The sequence below is a fragment of the Theropithecus gelada genome, chromosome 5 (assembly GCF_003255815.1).
Source record: "Theropithecus gelada isolate Dixy chromosome 5, Tgel_1.0, whole genome shotgun sequence".
NCBI classification, from domain to species: domain Eukaryota; kingdom Metazoa; phylum Chordata; class Mammalia; order Primates; family Cercopithecidae; genus Theropithecus; species Theropithecus gelada.
In genome coordinates, this window is record NC_037672.1 from 135,626,695 (window position 1) to 135,651,253 (window position 24,559).

General features: G+C 36.4%; 1 long non-coding RNA gene across 1 annotated transcript in view; it reads left to right on the top strand.

The window, feature by feature from the left end:
- Positions 1 to 24,559, top strand: part of LOC112625453 — a 113,292-nt gene that overhangs the window by 36,695 nt on the left and 52,038 nt on the right. The window contains exon 2 of the long non-coding RNA XR_003119598.1: positions 12,774 to 12,875. This is a non-coding gene — a long non-coding RNA (uncharacterized LOC112625453). The remainder of the gene's footprint in view (positions 1 to 12,773; positions 12,876 to 24,559) is intronic.

The following is a 24,559-nucleotide window of genomic DNA, read 5'->3' on the forward strand; positions in this document are numbered from 1 at the left end:
TGAACAATAAGAACACCTTGTGTTGCAGTCTCCTTTTTTCTGCTTATCCGATTGCCATACAACTAAAACATTTCCCAAGTAATAAATAATTTAGTTATAAAATTTAGGCAGCTTTCCGTCACAAGATATAATATTTATTTTGCTGTTGAATTAATTAATGTTTGGGAAATGCCATGTAAATGTTAGCTCTTATCCTCTTCTTATTTATAGTAAGTACATAACCTGAAACTTAATTCTATGCAATAGAAAATGCTGTGGACTATCAGTGGTAATGATGGATTAACATTATTTGTCCTTATGACTTTATCTGTAACCTGCATATAAAATTCAGAACTTGAAATGATGAAGATAATATCTGTCCATCCTAGCTTGGTCCAGCACTCATGAAACACAGATGTGAATGATTTTTGACTGGCAGATTTCCAAATGAATATGCAGCCACTACAACTTTTATATAAATTTAAAATTCTGGAAGAGTAGGGAAGAGGAATGCAAGACTCTGTCCCAATTGTGTGTTTGGAGCAATAAGCATATTGTACGCACAGTCCAAAATATATTTCCAAATGCAGGCAAACAAAGGCTATTTTGATTCTGTTTTAAGGTCGCAAACAGTCTGTCATGGAGTTTAGATTGTGAGTCTCCCTGCTAGAAGATGGGTCACACTTGGAAGAGTGCTTTATATCCTCCACGCCACTGCCAAATGATCCTAGAGGTTAACAGAAAACAGCAATGGGGCTTCCAAAGACAAGGACTGAATTACATACTTGGTAAGACTAGGAATGATGAGAACGTTATATTCTTCAAACAAAGTAACAGCCAGACAGATAGGCAAAAGAACAAAGAATCTGACCTCCAAGTAATCCTTAATTATAACTCTGCAACCTAAAAGGACAAGACTATAAAGTGGGTCAACAAGAAATGCATGAATTATGTAAGTAAAGAAAACTGAAACATATCTCCAGGCACAAAGCAAGCTAGCTATAATTTGCTACTATAAAATTCAAGAATTTTGCACCCTAGCTTATGCCATTAATGCATAAAGATACCAAAGCCTTCAATATAAAATGATACCAGAAGCTGTAATTTAATTAAGGCCGAGGTACTAAGTTATTAATTACATGTGAAATAGTAAATATTTAAAATATTTGAAAATTGCTTATATTTCTTAAAATTGAGTAATATGCTATAAATCTCAAAAGGCACGGTAATTCCAATCTCCGTGGCAAGTCTGTTTGTACAGCAAAACCTGTATAGCCTCTCTGGAGAACTAAGGTATAATCTGCCACAGCTGTGTAATTGAAGAAGCTCTGACACATGGAACTATACAAAAAGTTATTTTCAACTAGCAGAGCTTAGGATATTTTTCTTTCAGAATAAAAGTGCAGAATTCTGGACTATAATTATATTTCTACCACACTAAAAGAGCTCACAAATGCTTATTCTGTGTTAGAAGCAGGTCTTGAAATGGATAGTACAAATGTATGGAATTTCACCTCTTTTTGACAATGTAATTTTTGATTAACTTTCAAACACCATAAGCAAAATGCACCTGAACCCATGTACACAGTGAATCCTGGGTGGGAATGTTGATTTAAATGTGTGTTTGCAATAAGTAAACATCCTGAAACACATCATCTTCCTGATCACATTAACTGCCTCTCAAATATTGAAACCAAAGTACTTTGTGGCATATTCAAAAGAATATTGTTTTATGCCTATGTATGGATGGTTGTTCCAATCATCTTACAGACTCTGGTGCAATATGAGATACTTGAAAACTTCCATAGTCTATGCTACGGAAGCTTTGTAGTTTCTTCTCCACTTCCTTAATCTGAGAGTAGCTGGTTTGTCCCTGAGTTTTCCTGGGTGAATTGACTTTCCACCAAGTATCATCAAGAGAGTTTGATTTCTGCTTCTTGCCTTAATGAAAAAGAGTTGCAATTCCAAGTAGTTAGCTGTGGACCACACCTAGGTATACCTCTGAAGTAACCTTAGCATAAGTTCTATTAGTAGACACAACCCAGATCCTCTCTACCTCATGAGAATCTAGCTAAAGGAAAGGCCACAGGACCACCAAGGGCTCTTAAGAAGTTTCCAGCTGTTTGCTGGCCATTTAAAAAACATCATATCATTTGTGGGACTTGGAACAATGAGGACTCTGTTCTTCATGAATGGACCTTGAGATTGTTTTAGAGGTAAAAGGAGGGAATTCAGCTCATTACAAAGACTTCATTCAAGGTCAGGACATGACTAGAAGAGCAGCCTCTCTAAGAACATGGTTTGAAAGGAAATCTTGTGAGGAAGTAAGAGAAAATGACTCACAAGCCAGCCGCACGCACATCAGTGCAAGTTAGCAGGATGGCAGATGTCACACGGAGGTAGAGTGCCTTTGGTGTCTTTTGGATCCCAATATTTTAATTTTTACCCCTTATTGTTATACGGTAATATCCCTAACCCTGCATGTGGCACAATTGCTTTAATAAAGACAGTTATAACGAGTGGATAAAGAAAATGTGGTCTATATACACTATGGAACACTTCTCAGCCATTAAAAGGAACAACATAATGTCTTTTGCAGCAACTTGGATGGAGCTGGAGACCATTATTCTAAATGAAGTTAACACCTGAGTGGAAAACCAAAAATCGTATGTTCTCACTCAGAAGTGGGAGCTAAGCTAAGAGTGCACAAAGACATACAGAGTGATACAATGAACTTTAGAGACACAGAAGGAGGAGGGTGGGAGGGGGGCTAGGGATAAAACAACTACACATTAAGTACAATGTATACTACTCAGGTGACGGGGACACTAAAATATCAGAATTCACCACTATATAATTCATCCATGTTACAAAAAAACCACATGTACCCCGAAAGCTATTGAAATAAAAAATAATAAAGACACTATTATGAAGATACTAGAATTAGTTCATACAAAACTAGCATGTGAGCTTCTTTGGTAGATGATGAACTCTGTGAGGGAGGGACATAGTCATTTTTGGATGCCCAAAATCTAGCATGATATTTGGCAGACAGTGGGTTCCAGAGAAGCGCTTATTAATTTGGATTTTTGAATGTCCCTTAATTGTTTAATGTCTGTCTTCCTTAGCATAGGTATTTCCTAGTCCCTAGAAACCATGAATAATGAGGTATAAAGCACATACTTATGGTAACATCATACACAGTATCACAAGATTGATCATAACCTAGCTTCACTTTTATGCACCTTTTATTTCACTTATTACATAGATGTGAGTGAACACCCCAAGGAAAGACAAGTGTTAGGGCTTTAGACATATTTACGAACGTGAACTTGCCCATTACCCTAAGACAGTTTCCCAAAGTTTGGGAGCAACACAAACACTAGAAAACCTCATTAGTCTCCTTCAAGGGTGTGTTCATAGTAGGTACTCAATAGATGTTAAGTGACTGACTGCTAAAGGAATAATGGGGGCTTTGAGCACCCGTCAAAAATAAAAGCTGAATTAATGATGAAAATAAATTTCTGACCAACATGGGAAAAATACCTGTACTATTAAATCCTGGATAGTTGTAATTGTGCCCAGGATCCCATTTCTTCCATTCCACTGGCCAATTCAAAAGCAGAGCAAATGTGCAAAAGATTCTGTGATATGATTTTCAGAGCACAATTTTCTTCATCTTCCTTTCTTTCAGCCCGAGTAAAACAAAAAAGTCCCACAAAGATGTAGGATCTCACTTTGCCTGCATTAATTCCCTGTCCTTTGCCCTGTTTCTCCTCTCTTGGAAGGCAGAGGCAGTTTCTGATTTTGAGCACTTCGTGTCCAGGTAAGCAGTGCTGGGAAGCACATGGGGGAAGTCACTGAAGAGAAGAGGTACCATGCTTCCAGCTTCACTCAGGACACAGACTGCAAAGGCTCAATAGTCCAGAACAAAACAATCTTGATCTGAAACTTGACAATCCCTATTTGCAGAACACTTGCTGGCATTAGTAGAAAATTTGCTTTTCTTTAAAACCTTTCTCCTCGGAAACGTCACATGCAGGGCAGCTCACCTCTGTCATGGGAATGGCACCTCCTCTGGTTGAGGTGAAAACTGGAAAGATGAAAATACTGGCCTGTTCTTGACCTGAACTTCCATGAACCCTTGGGAGCATTCAGTAAGGTACTCCAAAGCCTGAGTGAAGGATGAGGTGGAGAGGCAAGATAAAAATGTGGTTATTCTTATGACTTAATATCTTGGAAAACTCGTATCTGTTGGTGCTTGATTTATTTGCAGATTTCCACAATGTCAGAAAACTAAGCAGAGTTCGTAGGATTAACATTTTCTCTATTTTTAGCACACACATATACACATAAAGCACAGTTACTCAATGACCAAAGCGAAAACTTCCAAAAAACCTCTTATGCAGGAGAGCCCTACCAAGATTTTCAGGTCTTGATGTTCAGTTCCATTAGCATAGCAGGTTAATATCCATTAAGTGTAGACAGTCCCTCAGACAGTAAGAACCACTGTGGGTTAGTGGTTCAGAGCATGGTTTTGGAGACGCACTGCTGGGCTTGGAATCCTAGCTCGTCCATTCAATATTATGTGACTCTTTGTACATTATTTAACCCCTTGGAGCTTCATTCTTATCTATGAAGTGGAGAGAAGATGATGATAATGTACCTCCCTCACAAGTATTTAATAAAAGTGATGAACTTGGAAAAGCATATGTAACATGGTGAGTGCTTCATAAGCAAGCATTAGTCATACCTGAATTGGCATTTGAACACTACATTAGAAAGAAAGTTGGAAAAGATAATGGGTAGGCTCTGTTGTCTTAGATAGGATGAGAAAGTACTGTTTAAATGATTTTTAAAAAGAAGAAAAAAAGAAAAAATCCTTGGGAGCATAAAAAGAAATAAGGCCCAAGACTGTTGTGATAACATATTATGCAAGAAGAACAAAGGTCCTTTAACTACAGTAACAAAGATAAATGTGTTTTTCATGAACATTTAAAATTTCTGTGATTGAATCAGCAAACCATTAAATTTTAAATTAAGAAAGACTTATAGCGAACATAGACAACCATCTAGGCAACAAAAATGAAGATTAAAAGAAGTATTAATATGATTTGTACATAATCTCTTTATAAGATTAATATAAATGTCTGCAAAGTAGACTAAATTAGGTACACCAAAACTTCTGTACAAAAAAATTAAACTTAGATTAAGTATTCCTAACAAATCAAGCAAGTAGCCCATAGGAAATATGTTTTTGCTTTCATATGTAAGCACATCTAAATACTATTTAAAAAGAAAAAGCAAGAAAAATTCTTTCTTTTTAAATGCACCCCAAGGTAGCAATAATGTTGTTAGTTCCGCTTGGGATTTATTCACATATTCGTTATATGAATGATATATAGATATATACACATGTAGAGGGAGATCAGTTTCCTCACCACTATATTAATATTTGCATAAAGCATTGTGACATTTTAAAGGTATTTAAAAATCATTCAACACCATCCCCAATTGTCAAGATTAAAATTAAGGCCCACAAAGAAGAACAAATTTCTCTAAATTATGTATAAGCTAATTCACAGTCTGATGATCGTTTCTTTTGCTGTGTGGAAGTTCTTTAGTTTAATTAGATCCCATTTGTCAATTTTGGTTTTGTTGCAATTACTTTTGGTGTTTTAGTCATCAAGTCTTTGCCCATGCCTATGTCCTGAATGGTATTACCTAGGTTTTCTTCTAGGGTTCTTCTGGTTTTAGGTTTTACATTTAAGTCTCTAATCCATCTTGAGTTAATTTTTGTATAAGGTGTAAGGAAGGGGTCCAGTATCAGTTTTCTGCATATGGCTAGCCAGTTTTCCCAGCACCATGTATTAAATAGGGAATCCTTTCCCCATTGCTTGTTTTTGTCAGGTTTGTCAAAGATCAGATGGTTGTAGATGTGTGGCATTATTTCTGAGGCCTCTGTTCTGTTCCATTGATCTATATATTTGTTTTGGTACTAGTACCATATTTTGGTTACTGTAGCCTTCTAGTATAGTCTGAAGTCAGGCAGCAAGATGCCTCCAGCTTTGTTGTTCTTGCTAAGGATTGTCTTGACTATACAGGCTCTTTTTTGGTTCCATATGAAATTTAAAGTCATTTTTTCTAACTTTGCAAAGAAAGTCAAAGGTAACTTGATGGGAATAGCTTGAAGCTATACATTAGTTTGGGTAGTATGGCCATTTTCATGATATTGATTCTTCCTATCCATGAGCATGGGATGTTTTTCCGTTTGTTTGTGTCCTCTCTTCTTTCCTTGAGCAGTGGTTTGTAGTTCTCCTTGAAGAGGTCCTTCACATCCCTTGTAAGTTGTGTTTCTAAGAATTTTATTGTCTTTGTAGCAATTGTGAAACTATCATCAGAGTGAACAGGCAACCTACAGAATGGGAGAAAATTTTTGCAATCTATCCATCTAACAAAGGTTTAATATCCAGAATCTACAAGAAACTTAAACAAATTATAAGAAAAAAAAAAACAACCCCATCAAAAAGTAGGCAAAGGATATGAACAGACACTTTCCCAAAGAAGACATTTATGTGGCCAAGAAACATATGAATGAAAAAAGTTTATCATCACTGGTCATTAGAGAAATGCAAATCAAAACCATAATGAGATACCATCACATGCCAGTTAGAATGGCGATGATTAAAAAGTCAGGAAACAACAGATGCTGGCAAGGCTGTGGAGAAATAGGAACACTTTTACACTGTTGGTGGGAGTGTAGATTAGTTCAACCATTGTAGAAGACAGTGTAGTGATTCCTCAAGGATCTAGAACCAGAACTACCATTTGACCAGCAATCCCATTACTGGGTATACACCCAAAGGATTATAAATCATTCTACTATAAAGAGACATGCACATATATGTTTACTGCAGCACTATTTACAATAGCAAAGACTTGGAACCAACCCAAATGTCCATCAATGATAGACTGGATAAAGAAAATGTGGCACATATACACCATGGAATACTGTGCAGCTATAAAAAAGAATGAGTTTGTGTCCTTTGTAGGGACATGGATGAAGCTGGAAACCATCATTCTCAGCAACTAACACAGGAACAGAAAACCAAACACTGCATGTTCTCACTCATAGGTGGGAGCTGAACAGTGAGAACACATGGACACAGAGAGGGGAACATCATACATTGGGGCCTGTAGGGGGTTGGGAGCCAACGGAAGGGAGAGCATTAGGACAAATACCTAATGCATGCGGGGCTTAAAACCTAGATGATGGGTTGATAGGTACAGCAAACCACTATGACACATGTATATCTATGTAACAAACCCACACATTCTGCACATGTATCCCAGAACTTAAAGTAAAATAAATAAAAAATAGATGACCAGATGCAGTGACTCGCACCTGTAATCCCAGAACTTTGGGAGGCCAAGGCGGGTGGTCACAAGGTCAGAAGATCAAGATCATTCTGGCCAACATGGTGAAACCCCATCTGTAATAAAAATACAAAAATTAGTCGGGCATGGTGGCATGCACCTGTAGTCTCAGGTACTCAGCAAAATAACCAGCTAACATCATAATGACAGGATCAAATTCACACATAACAATATTAACCTCAAATGTAAATGGGTCAAATGCTCCAATTAAAAGACACAGACTGGCAAATTGGATAAAGAGTCAAGATCCATCAGTGTGCTATATTCAGGAGACCCATCTCCTGTGCAGAGACACACAAAGGCTCAAAATAAAGGGATGGAAAAAGATCTACCAAGCAAATGGAAAACAAAAAAAAAAAGCAGGGGTTGCAATCCTAGTCTCTGATAAAACAGACTTTAAACCAACAAAGATCAAAAAAGACAAAGAAGGCCATTACATAATGGTAAAGCAATCAATTCAACAAGAAGAGCTAACTATCCTAAATATATACGCACCCAATACAGGAGCACCCAGATTCATAAAGCAAGTCCTTAGAGACCTACAAAGAGACTTAGACTCCCACATAATAATAATGGGAGACTTTAACACTCCGCTGTCAACATTAGACAGATCAACGAGACAGAAAGTTAACAAGGATATTCAGGAACTGAACTCAGCTCTGCACCAAGCAGACCTAATAGACATCTACAGAACTCTCCACCCCATCAACAAAATATACATTCTTCTCAGCATCGCATTGCACTTATTATAACATTGACCACACAGTTGGAAGTAAAGCACTCATCAGCAAATGTAAAAGAACAAAAATTATAACAAACTGTCTCTCAGACCACAGTGCAATCAAACTAGAACTCAGGATTAAGAAACTCACTCAAAACCACTCAACTACATGGAAACGGAACAACCTGCTCCTGAATGACTACTGGGTACATAACGAAATGAAGGCAGAAACAAAGATGTTCTTTGAAACCAGTGAGAGCAAAGATACAACATACCAGAATCTCTGGGACACATTTAAAGCAGTGTGTAGAGGGAAATGTATAGCACTAAATGCCCACAAGAGAAAGCACGAAAGATCTAAAATTGACACCCTAACATCACAATTAAAAGAACTAGAGAAGCAAGAGCAAACACATTCAAAAGCTAGCAGAAGGCAAGAAATAACTAAGATCAGAGCAGAATTGAAGGAGATAGAGACACAAAAAACCCTTCAAAAAAAAAATCAGTGAAACCAGGAGCTGGTTTTTGAAAAGATCAACAAAATTGATAGATTGCTAGCAAGACTAGTAAAGAAGAAAAGAGAGAAGAATCAAATACACGTAATAAAAAATGATAAAGGGGATATCGCCACCAATCCCACAGAAATACAAACTACCATCAGAGAATACTATAAACACCTCTACATAAATAAACTTGAAAATCTAGAAGAAATGGATAAATTCCTGAACACATACACCCTCCCAAGACTAAACCAGGAAGAAGTTGAATCCCCGAATAGACCAATAACAGGCTCTGAAATTGAGGCAATAATTAATAGCCTACCAACCAAAAAAAGTCCAGGGACAGACGGATTCACAGCCGAATTCTACCGGAGGTACAAGGAGGAGCTAGTACCATTCCTTCTGAAACTATTCCAATCAATAGAAAAAGAGGGAATCCTCCCTAACTCATTTTATGAGGCCGACATCATAGTGATACCAAAGCCTGGCAGAGAAACAACAAAAAAAGAGAATTTTAGACCAATAGAGATTTCATCCCTGATGAACATCGATGCAAAAATCCTCAATAAAATACTGGCAAACCAAATCCAGCAGCACATCAAAAAGCTTATCCACCATGATCAAGTGGGCTTCATCCCTGGGGTGCAAGGCTGGTTCAACATATGCAAATCAATAAATGTAATCCAGCACATAAACAGAACCAAAGACAAAAACCACATGATTATCTCAATAGATGCAGAAAAGGCCTTTGACAAAATTCAACGCCCTTCATGCTAAAAACTCTCAATAAATTCAGTATTGATGGAATGTATCTCAAAATAATAAGAGCTATTTATGACAAACCCACAGCCAACATCATACTGAATGGGCAAAAACTGGAAGCCTTCCCTTTGAAAACTGGCACAAGATAGGGATGCCCTCTCTCACCACTCCTATTCAACATAGTGTTGGAAGTTCTGGCTAGGGCAATTAGGCAAGAGAAAGAAATAAAGGGTATTCAGTTAGGAAAATAAGAAGTCAAACTGTTCCTGTTTGCAGATGACATGATTGTATATTTAGAAAACCCCATTGTCTCAGCCCAAAATCTCCTTAAGCTGATAAGCAACTTCAGCAAAGTTTCAGGATACAAAATTGATGTGCAAAAATCACACACATTCTTATACACTAGTAACAGACAGAGAGCCAAATCATGAATGAACTCCCATTCACAATTGCTTCAAAGAGAATAAAATACCTAGGAATCCAACTTACAAGGGATGTAAAAGACCTCTTCAAGGAGAACTACAAACCACTGCTCAGTGAGATAAAAGAGGACACAAACAAATGGAAGAACATACCATGCTTATGGATAGGAAGAATCAATATCATGAAAATGGCCATACTGCCCAAGGTAATTTATAGATTCAATGCCATCCCCATCAAGTTACTAATGACTTTCTTCACAGAATTGGAAAAAACTGCTTTAAAGTTCATATGGAACCAAAAAAGCTTTTTTTTTTAAGTTTATGTGGTACCAAAAAGAGCCCACATTGCCAAGACAATCCTAATCCAAAAAAACAAAGCTGGAGGCATCACGCTACCTGACTTCAAACTATACTACAAGTCAACAGTAACCAAAACAGCATGGTACTGGTACCTAAACAGATATATAGACCAATGGAACAGAACAGAGCCCTCAGAAATAATACCACACATCTACAACCATCTGATCTTTGACAAACCTGACAAAAACAAGAAATGGATAAAGGATTCCCTATTTAATAAACGGTGCTGGGAAAACTGGCTAGTCATGTGTAGAAAACTGAAACTGGATCCCTTCCTTACACATTATACAAAAATTAATTCAAGATGGATTAAAGACTTAAATGTTAGACCTAAAACTGTAAAAACCCTAGAAGAAAACCTATGCAATACCATTTAGGGCATAGACATGGGCAAGGACTTCATGACTAAAACACCAAAAGCAATGGCAACAAAAGCCAAAATTGACAAATGGGATCTAATTAAACTAAAGAGCTTCTGCACAGCAAAAGAAACTACCATCAGAGTGAACAGGCAACCTACAGAATGGGAGAAAATTTTTACAACCTACCCATCTGACAAAGGGCTAATATGCAGAATCTACAAAGAACTTAAACAAATTTACAAGAAAAAATCTAACAAACTCAAAAAAAAGTGGGTGAAGTGTATTAACAGACACTTCTCAAAAGAAGACATTTATGCAGCAAACAGACACAAGAAAAAATGCTCATCATCACTGGTCATCAGATAAATGCAAATCAAAACCACAATGAGATACCATCTCACACCAGTTAGAATGGCCTTCATTAAAAAGTCAGGAAACAACAGGTGCTGGAGAGGATGTGGAGAAATAGGAACACTTTTACACTGTTGGTGGGACTGTAAACTAGTTCAACCATTGTGGAAGACAGTGTGACGATTCCTCAAGGATCTAGAACTAGAAATACCATTTGACCCAGCCATCCCATTACTGGGGATATACCCAAAGGATTATAAACCATGCTGCTATGAAGACACATGCACACGTATGTTCATTGCGGCACTATTCACAATAGCAAAGACTTGGAACCAACCCAAATGTCCATCAATGATAGACTGGATTAAGAAAATGTGGCACATATACATCATGGAATACTATGCAGCCATAAAAAAGGATGAGTTCATGTCCTTTGTAGGGACATGGATGAAGCTGGAAACCATCATTCTGATGAAACTATCACAAGGACAGAAAACCAAACACCACATGTTCTCACTCATAGGTGGGAACTGAACAATGAGAACACTTGGACACAGGGTGGGAAACATCATACACTGGGGCCTGTGGTGTGGTGGGGGTATGGGGGACGGATAGCATTAGGAGCTATACCTAATGTAAATGAGGAGTTAATGGGTGCAGCACATCAGCAGGGAACATGTATATATATGTAACAAACCTGCACATTGTGCACGTGTACCCTAGAACTTAAAGTATAATTGAAAAAATAAAAAGAAAGAAATCATTGTCCTTTACCTTTTCCCTGCAACTTGCTCCTCTTAATTAATTGAGATGTGATTGTAGAATATAGAGTTGTATTAACTCAGCAAACCATTTTTTTCTAGATCTCAGGGTTCTGGTTAACCCTTGGCCAGTGAATTACAGTTAAACATGGCAGATTGCACACATCTCTGCTCATTCCTGGAATTCCACTAAGAAGGCCGCTAAGTAATAAAACTGGTAAAGACATACATGTTCAAACATTACGGTAGAAGATACAAAAGGAGAAAAGTAATATCAGCCATATTTTGGAAGATGGAAAGCAGATGGACAAGTGGTATCAGATTCAACAGGGCAGAAAAAGACAACCCTAATCTTGCAAAGGGAGAAGCCAATAAGATGCACATGAATTCAATTTCCAGAAAAGCTGGAGAATTGGAGGCATCATTAACCATTGAAGGACAGAGGGAGATTCAATCATTCTTTTCCTGCAGCTCCTAAATCCAAAATTTCTGAAACCCAAAAAATTTTATAAAACTTATTTGGCAGCACAATTTTACTTTATCCAGACAAATTTGCTGTCAAAATGTGAACTAAAATATGTAAAGCTAATTCATAGTCTTGATTTACCCCTCTTAGTATAAATATTCATGCTCCTCTGCAGGAAATTCAATGTGTTTGATTAAGGAGGCTACTACAGGTCCCACTAGGTAATACAGTTGAGCCTTGAACAATATGGGTTTGAACTGTGCAGGTCCAATTATATGTAGATTTTTTTCAATAAATATCTTGGAAAGTTCCTTGGAGATTTGTGACAATCTGAAGACTCACAGATGAACCCCCATTACCTAGAAATATCAAAAATTAATAAAAAGTTATATATCTCATGAATGCATAAAACATTTGTAGATATGAGTCTATTTTGTGATTTACTACCATAAAGTATTCACAAATCTATTATACAGAGTTAAAATTTATCAAAACTTACACATATGCTTACAGACTGTACAGGGTTCCGTTTGCAGTCAGGAGAAATGTAAACAAACAAAGTTGCAGTATTAAACCATAGCTGAATAAAATTAACTGTAGTAATGCTGTAGTGCTGTAATAATTTCATAGTCACCTCCTGTTGCTATTGCAGTGAGCTCAAGTGTTGCAAGTATCTGCTTAGAACGCCATGTGATGCTAATCATCTCTGTGTGAGCAGTTCATCTCTCCAGTAAATTGCTTATCACACTAAAAAGTAATCTCTCATGGTTCTTGAGTATTTCTTACTGTGTTTAGTGCAATACCGTAAACCTTGAACTACACCATGATACCCATTCAGAGTGCCACTAGTGATGCTGGAGGTGCTCCCAAGAAGCAGAGAAAGGCATGACATTACAAGAAAAAGTTGAATTGCTTGATATGTACCATAGATTGAGGTTTGCAGCTTCAGTTATCACCCCCGCCCTCCATTTCAGACAGATGATTAATCTTCTAAACAGGCAACATAAACTTATAGTCTCGATAAATACAGTAAAGTACTATAAATATATTTTCTCTTCCTTATGATTTTCTTAACATTTTCTGTTCTGTAGCTTACTTTCTTATAAGCATAATAACATGCAAAATAGGCATTAATTGACTATGTTATCAGTAAGGCTTCTGGTCAACAATAGGGTTTTGGGGGAGTCAGAGTTATGTGGTAGATTTTCTGGTGCTTAGGTTTCAGCACCCCTAACTCATGTATTGTTCAAAGACCAAATTTATATCAGTTCTGCAGCATATTACTTTCTAAACTCTAAAAAAATCTGAATCTTCAAACATGTCTGGCTCAAAGAGTTTCAGATAAGCGATTATGGAACTATGCAATGAGAAATTTCTAGTCCAAGATTTCTCCTCTACTGCTCAGCCTCCCAACAGGGGGTGAGGCTTATTCTTTGGTGGAATTGAGTCTGAGAGGTCATAATCTCTGTGAGCCCTTGCATACCAATGGCAAATATAATGTATGGTACCATTCTAAAACAGGAGAATTAAGTGGAAGTTTACAGAGTGAAGAGTGAAAAACCCTGTCAATCCAAGTTCCCCTATTTGGTTCATAGAAAAGAGCAGCTGGATTTATGCTCTCTGGGCAGAATATTGCAGATTAGAGGAATTTTCCCTGAGTTGACCCAAAATAAAAGACCTATACAGTTGACACTTGAGGGTTCCTATGCAAAACACTGGGAATGCTGTCTATTTGCCCTATAGAGATGTCTCAGCCAAGAATAAATCAGAATGAATCAACCTTAAATCACACTGAATAGAAGTCAAGGATCATTAGACCTTTGAGAATATGAAATACTAAATAAAATAAATGAGAAGAAGAACTCTGAGTAAAAAATTTCCCCAAAGCTGTAATTAATATTCTCAGAAAGGAACAATTATATCCATGAAATGAGAACAGAAATTTTGTTTGTAAAAATCTTCAGAAAATAAATAACATAAGATAATTAAGAGTATATAATACTTGTATTCATTTGAAGTATTAGAAATTAAAGCTAGAGGAAACAACTGTCAAAAATAGAACAAAAATGTAATTACATGGAAAATAAGGAAGAAGTACCACATTAGCCTGTTCTCACACTTCTTTACAGAAATTACTGAGACTGGGTAACTTATAAATGAAAGGGGTTTAATTGGCTCATGGTTCTGCAGGCTCTACAGGAAGCATGGCAGGATCTGCTTCTTGGGGAGGTCTCAGGAAACTTACAATCATGGCAGAAGGTGAAGCAAAGCAGGCACGTCTTACATGGCTGAGACAGGAGAAAGAGAGGGCAGGGGAGGTGCTACACACTTTTAAACAACCAGATCTCACAATAACTTACTAACTACCACGAGAACAGCACCAAAGGGATGGTGTTAAACCATTCATGAAGGATATACCCCCATCATACAATTGCCTCCCAACAGGCCTCACCTCCAACACTGGGGATTGCAATTGAACATGGGATGTGGTAGAGACATAGACCCAAACCATATCAAGTACCTGCACCAAGGCATACATTAGTGAGGTTTCAGAACATCATGGATTGTTTTTAAATCTCAGAAACTCCCAAGGATAACAAACATGCTGCATGGAAGAAATTAGAAATCAAAAAGGCATGCCACTAGGCACTAGAAGATAACTGGCAAGTCTTCAAAATTCTCAGGAAAAACTAATTTCGAACTAGACTTTTATATCCATCTAATATATTAATTAGAAAAATAGCATATAGACATATAATCTTTTAAGACTATTACCTTTCAAATATCAGAGTAAGTTCCTTGGAGAACATACTTCAAGAAAACCAAAGAATAAAGAGAAAAACATGTAATCAAAGAAACAAGAGTGTCCATTTCTTTAAAAGGCAGTTAGAATTTCAAAGACAATATGTCTTATAGTAATATATTATCCTAAGAACGATCTTAGAAAATATTTGCTCCAAATTGGTGCCTTAGACTTCATAGTGTGCTTAACCACACTGAAAGACCTATGGAAAACTAAGTAAATAAAAAACAAAGCAATTATTACCTTCAACAAAAACAAAAAGTTGTATAAGAAAGAAATTGTGATAATCACAGTAGACCATATGGCTTAGCCATTGGTCTAGCCATTATTTATGATAAATTCGTAAACATCAAATATTGATTAGCAAAAATGATTACTATATCTATACTAGACAGATGGGGAAAAGGAATTATGGGAGTGAGTATAAGGGATTATGATGCAGTATGAGAAAGTGAAATGCTCATTTTTCAGAGTGGAGAGTCAAAAAATAGTACATAAAATTTCAAAATTAAGAACTAGTCATATGTGTTTAAAACTTAAAAAGAAGGAGGTAAATATTAGAATAAATGGTTAAAAGAGTTGAAAGCTGCTATCTTTGTTACGGAGATACTGGGGTTGTTCTGCTTGAACAGGAGACTGGTATTTTTCATTATAAATCACTGATTTTTATAAGGTATTAATTTGACATAAACAAAAATCAAATTTTTAATAAAAAGAGCCTAGTGATTATTTTAGCAAACAAATAAGATTACTATAATTATAATTTCTCACTTGTACAAGTTTAATATTTTCCTTCATCTCCCTTTCCATCTGAACTGCTTTTTTTGCCAGATTAATCTTTCCACAGAGCAGCTCAAATCATGTTGTTTTGCTTAAAAACTTTAAGTGGCTAAACTCATTAATTTGGCATCGGAGATCTTCACAACTTATTTTCCATCTATTTTTCCTTCCATTAATCAACAGATATTTGTGGAGCAATTGCTGCATGTTTTGTTGGACGTAAAGAGGATATAATGATGAAAAAGGCAGACATAATTCAGGTGTTCAAGGCACTTTAATTCAACATACTTCTGCTAACATCCTCTTTTCCTAGGCCTTTGTTCTAATACTTTTGGCTTGTCAGTCTTCTGCTTCACCTTCAAGCATGCATGTACAAGCTCTGGTTATATTTCAAGGCAGAATACAAATGCTACGTCCTTCACAAAGTCCCCAAGTGGAAGTTCATTTTTCTATTCCAAGTGTCCTTTGAACTTTAGCCTCGTGGCTTTTATGCATTTTCTCACTATTACAGCAACTCACAAATGTGTTATCATCCAAATTAGAACTTGGGTTCCTTGAGAAGGGGGATCCTGAAAGATTCATTTTTATATACCCTACGGTTCCCCTGTACATGGTAGATACTTAATAAAGTATTACCTGGATCATCCATTTGGCATTTGGATAGTTTTACCTACAACATTGGAACACCATTTTAATAGTGGCTTATATACTAAGACATTTACTTTTTATTCTTTGTTAAATGTTTTATTTTAGAATAGTTTTAGGTTTACAGAAAAATTACAAAGATAGTACAGAAAGCTCCCATGTACCTGACACGCAGCTTTCCCTATTGACACTGCACATTTGGCACAATTACTTAATTAATATTTATATATTGTTATTAATTAGTATCCACATTTTGTATGGATTTCCTTAATTTTTACTTAATGCTCTTTTTTCTGTTCCTGGATCCCATCCAGATACTACATTTCATTTAGTTGTCAAATCTTCTTAGACTCCTCTTGGCTGTGACAGTTTCTCAGACTTTTCTTGTTTTTGATGACAGTATTACTTTTCTTTTGCTGTAGTAAAATATCACCACAAACTCAGTGGCTTAAAATAATCTAAATGTATTATCTCCCAGTTCTGTAGACCATAAGTCTAATACAGGTCTAACTGGGTTGAAATCAACGTGTCAGGAGGGCTTGGTCCTTTCTGGAGGCTCTAGAGAAGACTCTATTTCCTTGTCTTTTCCAGCACCTAGGGACCATTCACATTCCTACTGCAATGACCCTTGATAGTTTGGAGTAGTATTGTTCAGGTTATTTTATTGAATGTCCCTCAATGGATGTGCCTGGTATTAATATTTTTCTCATGATTAGACTTGGGTATGGTTGGGTTGGAGGGGGGAAACATCAGAGAGGTAATGTAACACTCTCATCACCAATCAAATGTACATGATTTATCAGCATGACTTACCACTATTGCTGTGAGCCCTGACCACCTGGCTAAGGCAACATTAGCCAGACATAGTAGACAGAATACTAGCCCCTGCTCCCAGCAAATGTTTCTATGCCCTAATCCTTGGAATCTGTGAATATGTCAGGTTACATGACAAAAAGAAATTAAGATTACTAATGGAATTAAGCTTTCCAATCAATGGACCTTCTGATAGGAAAGCTATCCCAAATTACCTGGGTAGGCCCAATGCAATCAAAAGGAAGAAGAGAGAGTCAGAGGAAAAGAAGAAAGCAGATGAAGGAAGCAGGTCCAAGTGACGTAATGTGAGAAGAACTGGACCTGTTGTTTTATGACTTTAAAGATAGAGAAAGGGGACCTTGAGCCAAGGAATGTAGGCAGCCTCTAGAAGCTGGAGAAGGCAAGGAAACTGATTCTTTCCTGGAGCCCCCCAAAAAGAATGTAGTCCTGTCCACATCCCTGCTAAGACCTTGATGTTAGTCCAGTGTTAGAACCCCAAAACTGTAAGGTAATAAAGTATCATTGTTTTACATCACTAACTTTGTGATCACTTGTTACAGCACCAATAGAAAACTAATACATTGGGCTTTTCCACTGAGAAGTTACTCTCTTCAACCTCTTTCCATACTTTACTCTTTGGAAAGAGGCTACTGTGTGCACAGCCAAACTTAAGGAGTAGGAGTTATCCTCCACTTCCTTGGGGCTGGAGCAGCTACATAAATTCTTTGAAATTCTTCTGTAGAAGAAATTTGGTTATCTTCCCCCATTTGTTTATTTATTTAGTCATTTACATCAGCATGGGCTCATGGATATTCATGAATATTTAGGATTATAACCCAATATTGTCTCATTTGTTTTATTGCTCCAATTTTTTTTCAGTTTTAGCTATTGACAGTTTTTTCAGTTGGCTTCTGTGTCTCTTTGACATACCTCTACCATTGTAGAGTTTTTTGAGCATTTCCTTATTTTCTGGCACTATAGTATGGTCCATACTTGTAAAGTCTGATGGTGGAATATGCAGGTTAGTTCAGTAGCTCCAGGGTATTATCAGAATATGGCTCTTCCCTTTTGCTCTGCTATCCACAAAGTGCCAATAATGTATCCTTTTATGATCACGTGTTGTCTCCAGAACTTCAAGCATTACAGTATCATTCCAAAGTCTTCCCAAGCAGGAAGAGGGCAGGACCAAAAGAGCTTCATTCTTTTGTGCCTCTCTCATAGGGATGCTAAATCCTTCTGAAAAGCTTCCATTTGATCTCCATTTATATTCCCTTGGCCAAAACTGGGTTACATGACCATTCCTGGCCCAGTTACTAGCAAAAAGATCTCCATGACTGGTTTTAACTGATCATGTCCACTGGGGCTGGATACAATATCTAACCCCTGCCACCAAAAGTAAACAAGTTGGAATTTGCTTGCAAAAACGAGGGAAGGAATGTAGTTTGTTCTTCAGTGGGCAAAAAACTCTGCATTTGACTAACAGATAATCTGTTTCATCTTGCTTTATTTTTAATATGAAATGAATTTGAAAGACATAGCAGAAACACTGCACTGATTCATTAATCATCACATTTAAAAATACATTTCTCCTGGTTTTGACAAATATTGACAGCTGAAAAGACAAAAGTGTACTTTTCACATTGAAACAAAAAAAAAATTTTTTTTTTAAGTTAGAAGCCTTAAAGGGAAAGTTACATATTTCAGGGCTTTGCAATACATATCCCAATTAAGATTCTCAAAAATCAGATTTACAAGGTGACTCATCTGTTTTTGTTTTGTTTTTGATGTGTCAACTTACCTAGGCTACAGTGTCCAGTTATTTGATCAAACACCATCCTAGGTGTTGCTACGAAGGAACCTTGCATCTGTAATTAAAGCTCCTAGCCAGTTGACTTTGAGTGTGGTAGATTATCCATGGTAATCTAAATGAGCATGATTGAATGAGCTAGAAAAACTTAAAAGCACGGCTGATGTTGCACAGAAAGAGAAGAAATTCTGCCTATGGAGAGTAGCTCCCACTCATGCCCCATATGTTGGAGCTTACCCATGAGCTTCCTTTCCTTATTGCCTGCCCAGTGGATTTCAGACTCACTTAACCAGCTCCCACAGTCCAGTAAGTCAATTCCTTGTAATAAATCTCTCTTCCTCCCTTCTTTACTCCCTCCCTTTCTTTTCTTCCATTCCATCTAGCTTTCTAGCTATCTACAACCTATCTATCATCCATCTATCTGTCTATCTATCCATTCTACTAGTTCTGCTTCTTGGGCTGAACACTGACTGAAACACTTAGAGATGAACTACTTCAGACAAGATCATCTTCTGGTTCTGTATTCTAGTAACATTCCTTCTTCACCCCAATATTTCTAAAACGCTTTTTCTCTGAAAATTGCGGTAACTCATATAGATAAAGAATTAGCAGTTTTACTGTGATCCGTTCAGTGTTCAGTGCACTCTACCCAAGACACATTCTCCACAAGAAAATTTCTTCCAAGCTTGGCTAAATTAGAAGGGAGGATTTGAGGAAAGGTTGATATGAGGGAAAACTAGGGCAGAGTGCAGAAGGTGAGGACACATTCACAAGATGAAAAATAATACATGTTGACTTTTCGACAAAGTAAATATGTCAGAAACATCTGCTGGTCTTTGGTGTTTTGAGTACTCCACAGGCTTGTTGACACAATGCTAGAAGTAAACAGGAATCCAACGCTGACTGATTCTAACTCTGGCCTTTCAACAGGGGCCAAATAGCAGTGCTTGCTTTTATTTGTTTGAAAACAACTCCTCTAGCTTCCTTATTTGTGATGATACTGCAGCCCTTCTTCTTTCCGGGACACTTATTCAGATTTATTGCTTATCTTAAGAGTAATTCATGAACCACAGAAATTATTCTTTCCTATGAATCCATCTCAGGCAGTATCTTCAGATGAAAATCTCTGGTTCTTTGTATCTTACTGTAATCAGAGTAGCAGAGGGTTTGAAGACAGAATACCTAGATTTGAGACCTGTCAAATCTTATATCAGAACACTCTCTATAGCCCTTTCCTCTTTATTTTTCACCATAATACTCACTACCTTCTTGCACTTAATATATCTATTCATCTCATTGGTTGTCTACCTCCCCTACTAGAATACAAACTCCAAGGGGGCTAGGATTTTCTTCCATGAAATCACTGCCATATCCCAGTATTCAGTGCATTTCCTAAACATAGTAGATGCTAACTATTGAACCAACAAACCTCACTCTGTTACTCTAATTGTAATGTGGACATAATAATAGAATCTAATTTACTACATTAGTATGAGGGGAAATATTAATGCATGTGGCATTCTGGGATATCTCAGTCAGCCTGAACTCAAACTTTCTATAAGGATTTCAACATCTGCTTCTTTCCAAACAGAGTCTATGGAAGACCGAAAAACACGGAGGAGAAATAAAGCATTAATTAATTTTAGCCTTTCTCAGAATTTACTATTCTGCTATCTATAATTTTTTAATTCTTTATCTACAACATTGTCGTGGGCTGCAATTCATTGAGAAGTTTATTTATTTGCGTCAGCCTGTCCCACACTAAGTAGGGATTTAGGAAAAGCCTCTTCTGCTTATCATTTAGTCAAGTCAGTCATCCAGTCAACAAATAGGATAATTGCTGCCTGGCTCGATGCTGGAAGTGCGGAAGTATTCATGATCAATAACATATTTGTTCCAGTAACTAATAATAATATCAAGCAAATTTTCTTCAGACATAACCCAAATACCTTAGGTTACACTTGGCAGTTTATATATCTTATTCTTTCTTTAGTGGAAATGAAAAAAAAAAAAAAAAAAAAGATATTCCACCCTTGCAGTAAAATACTGAACAGAGCTTGCAAATAAACTAATTTGAATATTCAGATTTTAACCCTGAGACCAAAAAACAGAAATTTGCAAGGCTTCGTTCTCTAATACCCCATAATTGAGAATGAATGATCCAATGTTAAATAAAATATATTCGTGTATTAAGTTCACAGGAACGTAAACAAGAATGTTAACAGTGGTTCTCTCTGGGTCATGGGCGATGTTTGTTGTTGATATCTTTATTTTTTTTCTGCAGTGAGCATGCATTATTCATATGCTAATAATAAAAAGAAAAAAGTATTTTTTCTTTAAAATTGCATTTTAGATGTTGGGGTCATAGAAATTTTGCAACTGTCTGCAAAGTCTTATTACCATTAAATAAGTAGAATAAGGGGGAAAGGTAAAAAACAAAACAGGAGTTTAACACTTGAAAATAGGTGACCACAGGTCATATAAGAAATGTGCAGTCAAAAGTTCAATAAACAAACGGTTTTGGCAGCACAGTTAAACCATTTATAAGCAACTTCTCTTGGCCCTTCTGATATTTTCCCATAAACACTAGGATATCACTGTGGTTACGGACTGCCAGGCTATTGGCAGGGGACAAAACACAAAGCACATTTTTTACTAATACTATTTTATTTTAAAATGCAATTGATCTTAAGTTACCTCCACAATTGCAAATTGGGGGCTTTTCAAGTAATTTATAGGGGAAAACTGTGAAGTTTATCTTTGAAATGAAGTGAAATAATACCTGCACTTCCTACTTTGGGGAAATTTTATGTTAAATCATGCCGACAGGCAGAGATGACAAAACATTGAGAAATATTTAAAGATTTCATTTCTCTTCCTGATAACGACAAGGTTCATTTTGTGCTCTCAGAGGGGAAATCAAATCTGATTTACCGTCAACTACCTCAGTGCCATGATCCACATTTCATATTCTTTAAGCAGCCTCAGCATAGCAGCGATATTACTGTCCTTTCACAATGTGGCTGATCAACTGCCAAAGGCCTGACAAATCATCAAATGCTTTCATTTAAAACTACCTGTTTCTTTATCATGATAAAGCATGATGCGCAGCATGTGGCAAACTATCATAATTTTATTGGCAAAAGGAAGCTTGATTTACACAATCTTTCTTTGAAAGGGAAAATAGTAGCAGTGAAAGGGACAGACTACATCTAGATGTATTCTTCCATTCATCTCACTTTCCCTCCTTTCTTTGTTTCACCTAAACAGCAAAATATCTCATTCCCTTCCTTGGCCCTGTCTGAGAGAAGCTCAAGAAAGATAACCAGAAAAGAATCTGAAAAATAACATTGATCAGCCTTATTCTCATAATCCTCAAATTACAATTCTGATCTTGAACCCCAAGCAGGCCAGCAGTAATCTAAAAGGAAATGTTAGTGAACAGGCAATGAACTTAAACATTCAGCAGAGAAGGAATTAAAATGTCTAATCACCCTACCAAGCTCATAAGATGTAGCAAAGCAAATGCTACCTGCCTAGATTGAATTACTGCTTGGAGCAAAGATTGTTTGCATCTCTTTAAAGATATGTGGGGGTTATATTTTATTGTTTCTAGTTTTCTATTGGAGCTAGATCCAACTTAGTCAAAATTGTGGTGCTTGATAAAACTTCCAGGGGCACATCCACATTCCCAAGTCTGCCCCAAGTCATCATTATGGCCTATTTGGGTTTTCCTTTTTCCTCCATGACAACTGCCATAAATTTCCGGTGATAAGATTTGGAAGTGGAATGAGGAAGGTAAGAGACAATTTTCTGTGTTCTTGAAGAGATATCAAGATGAAGAATATACTTTATCCATCAATGTTTTCCTCTTGGATAACTGAGAGCAGAAAGTTAAAAAAAAAAAAAAAAAGTTTGGCAAGCCAGGTTGGTGATTCAAGGAAACTTTATAAAGCAAAACAAAACAGCATGGTGAATACTAACTTTAACACAAAGAATAACTAATTGCCCATTTTTCCTTTTCCAGAATCTAAAATCATTTGAAAGAGTTGTATCAAACTTGCTTTGCCTTTCTACTCAAAATCATGACCTCCTTTTAGAATCGTATGTTCCCTACCAAGACCTGGACTCTTGCCATTCACAAAAGACAAACATAGCTTTCTATTTAGTAATTCAGTCTTGTTATTGGACCACCTTTTAATTTAAAACATTTAAAGTTCAACTACGTCCTTTTATCTCAGAATTACTAGGAAATACAGAACTAAAATTATTCATATCACCAACCCCTTCTATGTGGAGAAAAAAATTAAAAAGTAAAAATAATGTTTTATGAAGGAAAAATGTTTTCCCAGATAAACAAAAGCTGGGAGATTTCATCAACACCAGACCTGTCCTATAAACAATGCTAAAGGAAATACTTCAATCTGAAAGCAAATGGTGTTAAAGAGCAATACAAATATCATCTGAGGGTACAAAACTCCCTGGCAATAGTAAGTACACAACAAAACCCAGAATACTATAATACTGTAATTGTGAATATATAAACTACTTATATCTTAAGTAGACAGACTAAAAGATGAACCAATTCGAAAAAAATTACAACAACTTTTCAAGACATACATAGACAATACAATAAGATATAAATACAAACAACAAAACATTAAAATGTGGGAGGATGAAGTTAAAATATGGAGTCTTCATTAGTTTTCTTTGCTTGTTTGTGCAATCAGTGTTGAATTGCCATCAGTTTAAATTAATGGGAGTATAAGATATTATCTGCAGTCCTCATGGTAACCTTAAATCAGAAAACATGCACAAATACACAAAAACTAAGAAGCAAGGCATTAAAACACGTCACCAGTGAAAATTACCTTCATGAAAAGGAAGACAAGAAGGAAGGAAAAAAAAAAGATAAGACCACAAAACAACCAAAAAATAAATAACGAAATGGCAGGAGTAAGTCCTTACTTATCAATAATAACATTGAATGCAAATGGACTAAGTTCTTCAATCAAAAGATATGGAATGGCTGAATGGATTAACAAAAAACACCCAATATCAGTCACCTATAACAAACACTTCACCCCATAAAGACACACATAGACTAATAAAAGGGATGAAAAAATATAGGCCATGCAAATGGAAACCTATTAAGAGCAGGAGTAGCTAAGACAAAATAGACTTCAAGACAAAAACTGTAAAAAGAGACAAAGAAGGTCACTACATAATTTGCTATTATATTATTATACATAATTTGCTAAATATTATTATACAAATAATATTTGCTAAATATATACAGCAAATATTATTAGAGCTAAAAAGAGAGATAGACCCCAATAAAATAACAGCTAGAGACCTCAACACTCCACTTTCAGCCTTGGACAGATCATTCAGACAAAAAATCAACAAGAAACATCAGACTTAATCTGCACCACGGACCAAATGGACCTAACAGATATCATGCAATGAGTACAGAATACACTTTCTTCTCCTCAGTATGTGGATCAGTTTCAAAGATAGACCATATGTTAGGTCACAAAACAACTCTTGAAACATTCAAAAAATAGAAATTACATGAAGTATCTTCTCT